The following is a 12,395-nucleotide window of genomic DNA, read 5'->3' on the forward strand; positions in this document are numbered from 1 at the left end:
CCATGATTAGGTATAAATTAGGGCTCAGGTCTTTCGGAGAAAAGTTAGGCAAATCTCTTCCTCTTGTATCCATTTGTATTTATGATTCACACAAGGCCTGAGTAATCTCTGAAGAGAACTCCTGACCTATTTCAGACATATACAAATAAGACTATGGACTGCGGGTGACCCCAACAGAAGCCGGAGGGCAGGGAAGGAGATCAGAAGTCAGTGAGGGAGACTCACTATAAATAGAAGGGGTTGGGCACATGAACCAACTCTAGCAATAGATCCTAAGTAGTGGAACGGAGTGCTGGTTCTAGATACAAGACAGAGGTTGGTACTGGAGATAGTTTCCATTTGGTCACTCTGGTGGTAGATGTGCACCCTGGGAGACATGGGTTATGAGTTTGAGTTGAAAGAATGAAACCACCAATCTCTAAAACCTGATGAGGTTCAGTCAACCTTACTATGATCCCCTCCTCTCTTCCACTGAGTACTCCTCAAAGGGAGCATCTCTTTCTTACTTCCAAGGAGCAAAAACACAAACCTCTCCCTTGAATGCAATGCAGCCTCCAAGTTCCACGGCCTTCAGGCTACGGTCGAATTCCCGCTCCACCTGCATGTGGCATGGCTGAGTTCTTGCTTCATTGGTTCCTAGTGGTGGTGGTGGCGATAACATCAGCAGGAATGGAGTTGCAGCAGGAGTTTGACTCTTGTGAAATCATTAGGGCCTGAGGTTATGGAGTCCCTGCCTGGATGTCCATGGCAATGACAAAAAGAGCCATATAACTAACAGCTCAAGCAATTTTACTGCAGGACTTCTCCAACTGAGCATAACACAGAAAAATCATTCTCTCCATTTCACAAGAGATAACTTTAATCTCAGGCATCAAGCCAAAGCAGCAGCATTTCAATTCTACTAACAATGGCACATAGCAATGATTGGAGTCAACTGCCACTGTGGAGAGGCCCTTCCCTGAATGGTTGGTTCTGAGTATACAGATTTATGGCTTGGCTAGCCATGGCCTAAAGCCTCCACATTTTGCTTGCTTGCAAAAATTCTAGGTTAACTGGGCATGGTGGCTCATGTCTATAATCCCAGCACTTTCAGAGACTGAGGCAGGGGGATCACCTGAGCTCAGGAGTTTGAGACCAGCCTGGGCAACATGGTGAAAACCCGTCTCTACAAAAAATACAAAAATCAGCTGGCCATGGTGGTGTGCACCTGTTATCTCAGCTACTTGGGAGGTTGAGGCAGAATTGCTTGAGCCTGGGAGGAGGAGGTTGCAGTAAGCCGAGATCACGCCATTGCAGTTCAGCCTGGGTGACAGAGCAAGACCTTGTATCAAAAAAAAAAAAAGAAGAAGAAGAAGAAAATAAACATCTCAGAAAATTTGAGATTTCTGCTTACCTTCATGAAATTTTTAATTTTTATATTTTTAGATAGGGTCTCACTATGTTGTCCAGTCTGGAGTTCAGTGGCTATTGACTGGCATGATCATATCACACTGAAGCCTCAAACTGTCCTCCTGCTTCAACCTTCCGAGTAGCTGGGACTACTCAGAAGTAGCCCCTGCACCCAGACCTTTGTGAGATTTCATAATATCTCAGCATGAAAGTCTAGGATGCAAGAAATAATAAAAAAGAAAATGGTAAATATGTGGATTAACAGGGCCGGGAATGGTGGGTCTCACCTATAATCCCAGCATTTTAGGAGGAGAAGGCAGGAGGATGGCTTGAGTCCAGGAGTTCAACACCAACCTGGGCAGCATAGTGAGACCTCATCTCTGCAAAAAATAAACAAGAATTAGCTGGGCATGGTGGTGTGTGCCTGTAGTCCCAGCCACCTGGGAGGCTGAAGTGGGGATTGCTTGAGCCTGGGTGGAAGAGGCTGCAATGAGCTGAGATTGTGTCACTGCACTCTAGCCTGGGTGACAGAGCAAGACACTCTGTCTCAGAAAAAATAAATAAATAAATAAATAAATAAATAAATAAATAAATAAATAAATAATAAATGTAAGTAGATCTTGAGTGTATAAAACTGTAACAATAAGGTCTAGTGGGTTTTTCAAAGATAGAATTAAAACATGACAATTTTGTGTGTCTGTGTGAGTAGGTATACATATATATATAGAGAGAGAGGAAAGAATGGAGTTACGGTGTGTCTAAGTTTCTTGTATTTTGGAGTTTGATTAACTTCAGACTTTGATAAGTTAAGTATATATGCTAAAATTTCTAGAGCAATCATTAAAAGAACAGAAAGAATGTATAAATTCCAAAATAGTTGTAGGAAATTTGAAATAAGAGACATTCAAGGGAAGTGGAAATCCAAGTACCATTTCAGAATGATTAAACTGTGTGGGGATAGTGGTAAGAGATGAGGTTAATGATATAGGCATCGACCTCACAGGCTGTGATAGCTTAGATTATATATATATATATATATAAAATATACAATATAATATAATATTATATATATATTATCTGAGGTATGTGTGTGTGTGTGTGTGTGTGTGTGTGTCTGAAACCCACCAGAACTTATTATTGTGTCTGTGTGTGTGTGTTTTTCCAGACATGGTCTCACTCTGTCACCCAGGCTGGAGTACAGTGGTGCGAACATGGCTCATTGCAGCTCCACCTTAACCTCCCAGACTCAACCAATCCTCCCACTTCAACCTCCATGCAGCTGGGACTGCAGGTGCATGCCTCCACTCCCGGCTAAATGTTTGTATTTATGTGAAGACGAGGTCTTTCTTTCTTGCCTGGGCTGATCTCAAACTCCTGGGCTCAAGTGATCTGCCCACCTTGGCCTCCCAGAGTGCTGAGAAGACAGGCGTGAGCCACTGTGCCTGGTCTCGATTTCCTTTTAATTATTCTACTTGAAATTTGTTGGGCGTCCATAGCTTGATATCTTCATCAATTCTGGAAAATAATCAGCCCTTGTCTCTCCACATATTGCTCCTGCCCCATTCTCTCCCTCTCTTTTGGGCTTCGGATTAGATATAACTTGGGCTGTTTCATGTTCCCTTCTTAACTTGTCTCTCACAGTCTCTCTCTAGAATGCTTTTTGTGTGTATTTTTCAGCTCTCTCTTCCTGTTCATTGATTCTATTAGCACCTGCTTCCAGTGGCTGTAAAACCAATTTATTGAGTTTCATGTTTCAGTAATATTTTTCACTTCTAGATGCTCCATTTAGGTCCTTTCCTTATTTGCTTGGTCATTCTTTGAAGTTTTCTGTTTTCTGCTCATATTTTGTCTTTTATTTTTTAATGACTTAAGATTCATAGAGTTGGATAAATCATAATTCTTGGTTTATGGTTCACTGTCATCAGTGCACATGGACCTCTTATTTGTGTATGAGTATATATCTGTGGATATTTGTAAAAGAATGTAATAAATGCCTAGAATCCCACAACCCAACTCACGAGCTACAAGAGCACTCTCCCTGACTCTCCCCTGTCCTACAACTCTGCCTCCTCCTTTCCAAATTTGTGATTTATACTCTGGTTTCTCTTCAAATTGTGTAAATTTTTCGCCTTTTACCAAATTTGTGATTTACATTCCCTGTGTTTTTATAGTTTTATCAAATGTATCTGTGGCCCAAATATTATTCAGTTTTAGTCACTTTATGGTGTATATAATCTTCTGGGTTATATACACCATATATTTCAAAAAAACCCTCAATGTTATATTCACTTAGATTTATTCATATTTTTGCATGCTGTATGTAATATTTCATTGTGTGACTATTCTATGATTATTTTATCCATTCTTCTGTTAATGGGCATTTGGTTGTTTCTAGTTTTCTTTCCCCTACCACAAACAATCTTGCTATGAATATTTTTGTATCTGTCTCTTGATCAAATATGAGCAGAAGTTCCATTGGGTACATGTTGATAACTAGGGTTGAAATGCTAAGTTTTAAGTGTATGTAAGATTAGTAGTCAGCCAGTACACATCAGCAGAACTATTGGCTAGCATCTGGTTTGGCTGGATCTGTTCTGCTTGGTCAGTCCCATGTAGTACTCGTTGTTAAAACTTTGAATGTTATCCTTGAGGTACTATGAATGGCAAACTTTGCGAGCCAAATTATTTTAAAATGATTATTCTAATCTATACACCACCAAAAATGTGTAGGAAATCCTGTTGAATCACATTCTGTCCAACAGTTGAGATTATCAGATTTCTTAATTTTTGCCAATCTGATGACAGCAAATTGGTTTCTCATTCTGGTCTTCATTTGCATTTCCCTTGTTACTAATAAATTTGAGCATGTCCTCAAGTGTGTATCTGCTATATGTGTTTTCTCTGAGAAGTTCCTGCTTAGGTATCTTGCTCATGTATCTTATTCATGTATCATGTATTTTTCTATTTGATTGCCTTTTTCTTATTGATTTGAAGGAGTTCATATTAAAAAATTAAAAAAAAAAATCCTAGATCCTGATTCTTGGCTAATTATGCTTGTTATAAATATCTCCTCCCCATTTATAGTTTGTCTTTTCACTTTCTTTAAGATGATTTATGAATAGAAGTTCTTAACTTTAATATAGTCAAAGGTATCCAGCTTTTCTTTCCTAGATAGTGCTTTTGTTTGTTTTTTTTTTTTTCCAATTTGTTTAAGAAAATCTTCTTAATTCAAGGTCAGAAAAACATTTACCTATACTTCTGTGATGGTTAATTTTGTGTGTTAACTTTAGTGGGTCATGGAGTGCCCAGATACTTGGCTAAACATTATTTCTGTGTGTGTTTGTGAGAGTGTTTCTGAATGAGATTAACATTTAAATTGCAGACTGAGAAAGTAGATCACCCTCCCCAATGTGGATGGGCCTCATTCAGTTCATTGAAGCCCTGAGAGGAATAAAAAAAACTGAGGAAGAAAGAATTCTTTTTCTCTGCTTGACTGTCTTCAAGCTGGGACGTCAGTTCTTCTCCTGTCTTTGGACTTGAACTGGAACTCTACTGTTAGTTCTCTTGGGTCTCCAGCTTGCCTTACTGCAGATATTGAGACTTCTCAGCTTCTGTAATTGTGTGAGCCACTTCCTTATACTTATCTATCTACCTGTCTATCTATGCATCTATGCATCTCTCTCTCTCTCTCTCTGTCTCTCTCTCTCTATCTATCGATCTGTCTATCTATTCATCCATGCATACACACACACACGCACACACACTTGTTGGTTCTGTTTGTCAAAAGAACCCAGACAAGTGCAACTTCTTTTTATTTTTTTTGACAGAGTCTCCCTCAGTCACCCACGCTTGAGTGCAGTGGCACAATCTTGGCTCACTGCAACATCCACCTCCTGGGTTCAAGCGATTCTCGTGCCTCAGCCTCCCGAGTAGCTGGAACTATAGGTGCACACCACCACACCCAGGTAATTTTTGTATTTTTAGTAGAGACGGGGTTTCGCCATGTTGGCCAGGCTGGTCTCAAACTCCTAGCCTCAAGTAATCCACCCACCTCAGCCTCCCAAAGTGCTGAGATTACAGGCGTGAGCCACTGTGCCTGCCCGCAACTTCTGTTAAGAGTTTTGCGTTTGACATTTAAATCATTAACCCAATCCAGCTGGAGATGAATTGTGTATTTTGTGAAGTAGGAATTCAATTAATTACTTTTCAAAACGGGTAATCCTTTTCCCTCCTTTTCCCACTTATCTGCCATGCTGCCTCTGTTACACATCTAAGTTCCACATATAAATATGTTTTTGAGCTCTCTAGTCTATTGTACTGATCACGTTGTCTCTCTGAGCCAGCACCACATGGTCTTGATGCTATATCTTTTTAATAAGTACTGATCCTGATAAGGCAAATAACACCTCTTTATTCTTATTCTTCAGAAGTGTTTAGGTTAATTAATGAGATCTTCTAGTACCCGGTTTGAAGGTTTTAATACCATTTTGAATTAAAAGCATTCTGAATCCTTGGAAAAAATGACTATTTTGTACAGAAAATGTACAAACTGAATTGAAATGCTTTCTTGTATTAAAAAACAAGGAAATTACCAAATATGGGCTTGTGAAGGACCCAGCAGCCAACTTAAAGAAGCTACCTTTGGTCAAATTTGGGAAAAATAGAGTATAATAGAATACCTTCAGTGGATTAAAATATATCAAACATGTTTAAATGCGTGAGTTCATTATCTTACCAAAGGCCGGGCACGGTGGCTCATGCCTGTAATCTCAGCACTTTGGGAGGCTGAGGTGGGTGGATGACTTCAGACCAGGAGTTCAAGACCAGCCTGAGCAACATGGGAAAAACCTCTCTCTACAAAAAATACAAAAATTAGCTGGAGGTGTTGGCATGTGCCTGTGGTCCTAGCTATTCTGGAGACTCAGGTGGGAGGAGCATCTGAGCCTGGGAGGTTGAGACCTCAGTGAGTCGTAATTGTGCCACTGTACTCCAGCCTGGGTGACAGAGTGAGACCCTGTTTCAAAAAAAAAAGTTATAATTTTACCAAAGAAAACCCCACAAAATCCTTATTAGTCACCTTTGTAATATGCAAGGGAACCAAATTATTACTTTTATTTCATTTTTATTGAGTTAAAAAAGACACATACTAAAGTGCATCTTAAAAGTATAGATCTCAATATATACAACCTAATGTACAATCTTAAATGTATTGATTGATGAAAGTTTACATGTATGCAACCATTACTCAAAAGATATGTAAGATATATCTACTAATGGAAATATACATTACTAATGAAATCTTGCCCAAAAATTGAACCTGTATCTGATCAAACCTCTAAAACTAATTACAAATTTACAGGAAATATAGGGGATAGAGAAATATGATAAAACTTCAGACGCAAAACCCAAACTGGGAAATTCTCAGGATAAACAATTTGGTTTCTTCAACAAATACAATTGCTGGAATAAAAAAGAAGGAGGGAACCTACAGATTACAAAAGACTTAAGTGGGCCGGGAGCCATGGCTCACGCCTGTAATCGCAGCACTTTGGGAGACTGAGGTGGGTGGATCATTCGAGGTCAGGAGTTCGAGACCAGCCTGGCCAACATGGTGAAATCCATCTCTACTAAAAATACAAAAATTAACAGGGTGTGGTGACGCATGCCCGTAATCCCAGCTATAGGGGAGGCTGAGGTGGGAAAATTGCTTGAATCCAGGAGGTGGAGGTTGCAGTGAGTCGAGATCGCACCACTGCACTTCAGCCTGGGCAACAGAGTGAGACTCCATCTCAGAAAAAAAATAAAGACTTAGATGACATCAACTGATTGCAATGTATAAGAAGAATCAGAGAAGTTTGATTGGATATTTAACTAGATATTTAATGATATTATGATATTAAGAAATTATTAAAATTTTTAGATATGGTAATAGTATTGTGATTATGTTTAACAAAAATTTCTTTTATTATAGAGATAGCTACTAAAATATTTATTGATAAAGTACTATGTTTGGCAATTGCTTCAAAATAGTACAAAGAGGGGAAGAGTAGAAAATACAGATTATGGCTGGGCATGGTGGCTCACGTCCGTAATCCCAGCACTTTAGGAGGCCAAGGCAGGTGGATCACCTGAGGTCAGGAGTTTGAGATCAGCCTGGCCAAATGGTGAAACCCTGTCTCTACTAAAAATACAAAAATTAGCTGGGCATGGTGGTGCCCACCTGTGGTCCCAGCTACTCAGGAGGCTGAGGCAGGCAAATCACTTGAACCCTGGAGGCGGAGGTTGCAGTGAGCTGAGATAGCCCCACTGCACTCCAGCCTGGGCAACACAGCAAGACTCCATCTCAAAAAAAAAAAATATATATATATATACACACACACACATAGATTAAACAAAACTGGCTAAGAGTTTATAATCATTGAATCTGGGTAAAAAACACATGGGGAGATATTTTTCTATTCTATTTAAAAACTATGTTTGAAATTTGTCATGATAAAAAGTTAAAAAATTGTAACTTAGTTCCTGGTTCTTAACTTTTTCATACTAATTTCAGAATCAGGTTATCAAATTGCATGTATTTTGATTGAAATTGCATTGAATCTAGGGATTAATATTGGAAGAACTGACATCATTGCAAATTATAATTTTTAAATACACAAATGTGAAATATCTCTCCACTTATTAAGTATTTAAAAATGACTGTCAGTAAATATTCATAATTTTATTCATCTTTCATTCTATTTATTATTAAATATATAACTTCTTGTAATGATTGTAAGTGGTATACTTTTAAAAATTATGTTTTATTATTGTGCAAATATAAACATGCAAATGACTTTTGTATATTGATATGTTATCCAGATTCCTTGGTAAGTACAAGTACTCTAACGATTTGTTTAGATTCTTTTTTTTTTTGAAACGGAGTCTCGCTCTGTTGCCCAGGCTGGAGTACAGTGGCCAGATCTCGGCTCACTGCAAGCTCCACCTCCCGGGTTTACGCCATTCTCCTGCCTCAGCCTCCCGAGTAGCTGGGACTCGCGGCTCACTGCAAGCTCCACCTCCCGGGTTTACGCCATTCTCCTGCCTCAGCCTCCCGAGTAGCTGGGACTACAGGTGCCCACCACCTTGCCCGGTTAGTTTTTATTTTTTTAGTAGAGACGGGGTTTCACTGTGTTAGCCAGGATGGTCTCGATCTCCTGACCTCGTGATCCGCCCGTCTCGGCCTCCCAAAGTGCTGGGATTACAGGCTTGAGCCACCACGCCTGGCCTAGATTCTTTTTTATTTTCCAGATGAATTATTATGTCATCTGAAAATAATGATAATTTTATTTTTTCCTTTTTTAATCCTAATATGCATGCACCTAATAAAGTAGCATTAAAATATATACAGAAAATTTAATAGGGCTACCATAGACAAGAGGTAGATAAATCCTCCACCATGTTGGGAGATTTCAACACATTTTAAAAGTTGTTGATAGGTCAAACAGAAATTTAGTAAATATGTTGAAGATATGAACAATGAAATTGAAATACAGAGGCTTAACATATACATAATTCTGCTTTTTACAGTCAGAGACTACAAAATCTTCTCCAGAATTGTCTTAGTTGTCCAATTGCTGTGGAAACTTGGTAGTGTAAAACAACTACAAGTATTTATTATTTCTCAGATTCTGTGGGTCAGGAATTTAGGAGTGGCTTAGTTGGGTGGTTTTGGCTTAAGATTTCTCATGAAATTCAGAGAGATGTTGTCAGGAGCTGCAGTCATCTGATGGCTTGACTGGAGCCGAAGGATCTGCTGTCAAACTAACTCACTCACATAATCACAAGGTTGGTGCTAATGACTAGAAGTGATGCAGGACAGATGAACGCCGAAATTGGGGCTTAGCCCAGGAGGGTCCTTGGCTTCACCAAGGAAGGAATTCAAGGGCTAGCGGTGGTGTTAGACAGCAACTTCTATTGAATGGGCCGTGCACAGTAGCAGCAGAGGTGCTACTCCTTGCAGAGCAGGGCTACCCTATAGGCAGTGTGCCCAGAGTAGCAACTGAGAGGCAGTTCTGCACTCATATTTATACTGACTTTTAATTATGTGCAAATTAGGGGGCAGTTTATGCAGACATTTCTAGGAAAAGGGTGTTAACTTCTGGATTCATTGCCAGGTCAGGTCATTGCCATGGAAAGGGACAGTAACATGTGGGTGCAATGGTAAACTGACATGGCACACTGTGGGGGGCATGTCTTATAGAAAGCTGCTTCTGCCGCAGCCCTGTGTTAGATAGTTGTCTATTTGGTCCCGTGTCCCCACCTCTGGAGTTGAGTCCCACTTCCTGCCTCAGAAGGAGAGCTCAGTTCTGCCCCATGTAGGTCTGCTTGAGTGTCTTCATGACATGGCAGCTAGCTTCCCAGAGTTAGCTATTGAACTACCTCAGACAGCAAGGTGAAAGCTGCAATGTATTTTATGATCTAGCCTCAGGAGTCATACACTGTCATTTCTGCAAATTCTATTGCTTGTACATATTAGCCCTATTATCCAGTGTGGGAGGAGGCTACCCAAGGCCAGACATACAATGAGATGAGAGTAAATGAAGCCACCTTGGAGACTGACAGCTGCGAACACACACAGAACATTTACAAACCTTGATCACATACTAGTCACAGAGCAAGTTTCAACAAACTTCAAAGAATAAGTACCATATAGGCAAGATTCTTTGATCACAATTCAATTAAGTTAGAAGTTAATAACAAAAATACAAACTAAATATTACTACCTAGAAATGAAAAATACACTTCCAAATAACACATAGGTCAAAAAAATCATAATATGGATTTTAAAATACTTAGAACTAAATGATAATGAAAACATGAGATGCGGTGAAAACAGTTCTTTAAAGACAGTTTATAGCCTTACATATTTATATTAAAAAAGAAGAAAAGCTGAAAATTAAGGAATTATATTTTCAACTTAAGCAATTTCTTAAAGAATGAGTAAACCCAAAGGACGTAGAAAGAAGTAGATAATAAAAATGAGAGCAGAACCAACAAATTAGAAAAGATACAACAATTAGAGAAAATCAACAAAGTTAGGAAGCTAAGCATTTGATTCTTTTTCTTTTTCTTTTTGAATAGAGATGGGGTCTCACTATGTTGCCCATGCTGGTCTTGAACTCCTGAGCTCAAGCAATCCTCACAACCTTAGCCTCCCAAAGTGCTAGGATTACAGGCGTGAGCCACCACACTTGGCCTAATTCTTTTTTTTTTTTCTGAGAAGGAGTCTTGCTCTGTCACCCAGGCTAGAGTGCAGTGGTGCAACCTCAGCTCACTGCGACCTGTGTCCCCCGGCGATTCTCCTGCCTCAGCCTCCTGAGTAGCTGGGACTACAGGCACCCATCACCACACCCTGCTAATTTTTGTATTTTTAGTAGAGACGGGGGTTTCACCATGTTAGTCAGGCTGGTCTCAAACTCCTGACCTCAAAATTATCCACCCACCTTGGCCTCTCAAAGTGCTAAGATTACAGGTGTGAGCCACCACACTTGGCCTGATTCTTTAACATGATTAAAATATGGATTTCTGGCAATGTGAATCAAGAAAAAGAAAGCATGTACAAATAAATATTATAAAGGAGGACATAATTATAGGTAAAGCAGATATTTAAATGATAGAATAATTTTATAATAACTTTATGGCAATACATTTGAAAACTTAGACAAAATAGACATATCCTTTAAAAACACAATGTATGGCCGGGCGCGGTGGCTCACGCCTGTAATCCCAGCACTTTTGGAGGCCGAGGTGGGTGGATCACGAGGTCAGGAGGTCGAGACCATCCTGGCTAACACGGTGAAACCCCGTCTCTACTAAAAATACAAAAAAAAAAAAACTAGCTGGGCGTGGTGGCGGGCGCCTGTAGTCCCAGATACTCGGGAGGCTGAGGCAGGAGAATGGCGTGAACCCGGGAGGCGGAGCTTGCGGTGAGCTGAGATGGCGCCACTGCACTCCAGCCTGGGCGACAGAGCAAGACTCCGTCTCAAAAAAAACCAAACTCCCCCCCCAAAACCCCCAAAAAACACAACTTAATAGAAGTGGTTGAAAAAGTAGCCTGAACTAGTACTTTAGATAGTCCTGTGATATGGTTTGACTCTGTGTCCCCACCTGAATCTCATGTTGAATTGTAATCCGCAGTGTTGGGGGAGGGGCCTGGTGGGAGGTGACTGGATGATGGGGGTGAATTTCCCCCTTGCCGTTCTCATGACAGTTGAGTTCTCATGAGATCTGGCTGTTTAAAAGTGTATAGCACTTCCCCCTTTGCTGTCTCTCTCTCCTGCTCCTACACATGAAGACGTGCTCATGTCCCCTTTGCCTTCTACCATGATTTTAAGTTTCCTGCAGGCTTCCAGTCATGCTTTCTGTACAGCCTGCAGAACTGTGAGTAAATTACGCCTCTTTTCCTCGCAAATTACTCAGTCTCAATGAGAACTGGGTAATTTACAGCAGTGTGAGAATGGACTAATACATCCTGTTAAGGAAATAGAAGCGATAGGAAAAAAAAGTTAATGAATAAACACCAGTTCTACAGATAAAACACATGTCTTACACAAATCTCACAAAAACTTACAAATAACAGATCATTCCAGTCTTACACAAACTTTTTCAGAGAAAAAGAAAAGAGGTGGCTGGGCACGGCTACAGATTAGCTGGGCATGGTGGCGCACGCCTGTAATCCCAGCTACTTGGGAGGCCGAGGCAGGAGAATCACTTGAACCCTGGAGACGGAGGTTGCGGTCAGCCGAGATCGCACCATTGCACTCCAGCCTGAGCAACACGAGTGAAACTCTCTCTCAAAAAAAAAAAAAAAAAAAAAAAAGAAAAAAAACCTGAAAAAAACCACCTTTGACTATTTTAGGCCTTGCTAATCAAATCATAGGTAACAAAGACAGGAAAATGTCAGAATTATTTTTGTTTATTAATATAGATGCAAAAATCCAAAATAAAATATTCACAGATTGAGT

This window comes from Colobus angolensis, unplaced genomic scaffold (assembly GCF_000951035.1).
Source record: "Colobus angolensis palliatus isolate OR3802 unplaced genomic scaffold, Cang.pa_1.0 Scaffold4, whole genome shotgun sequence".
NCBI lineage: Eukaryota > Metazoa > Chordata > Mammalia > Primates > Cercopithecidae > Colobus > Colobus angolensis.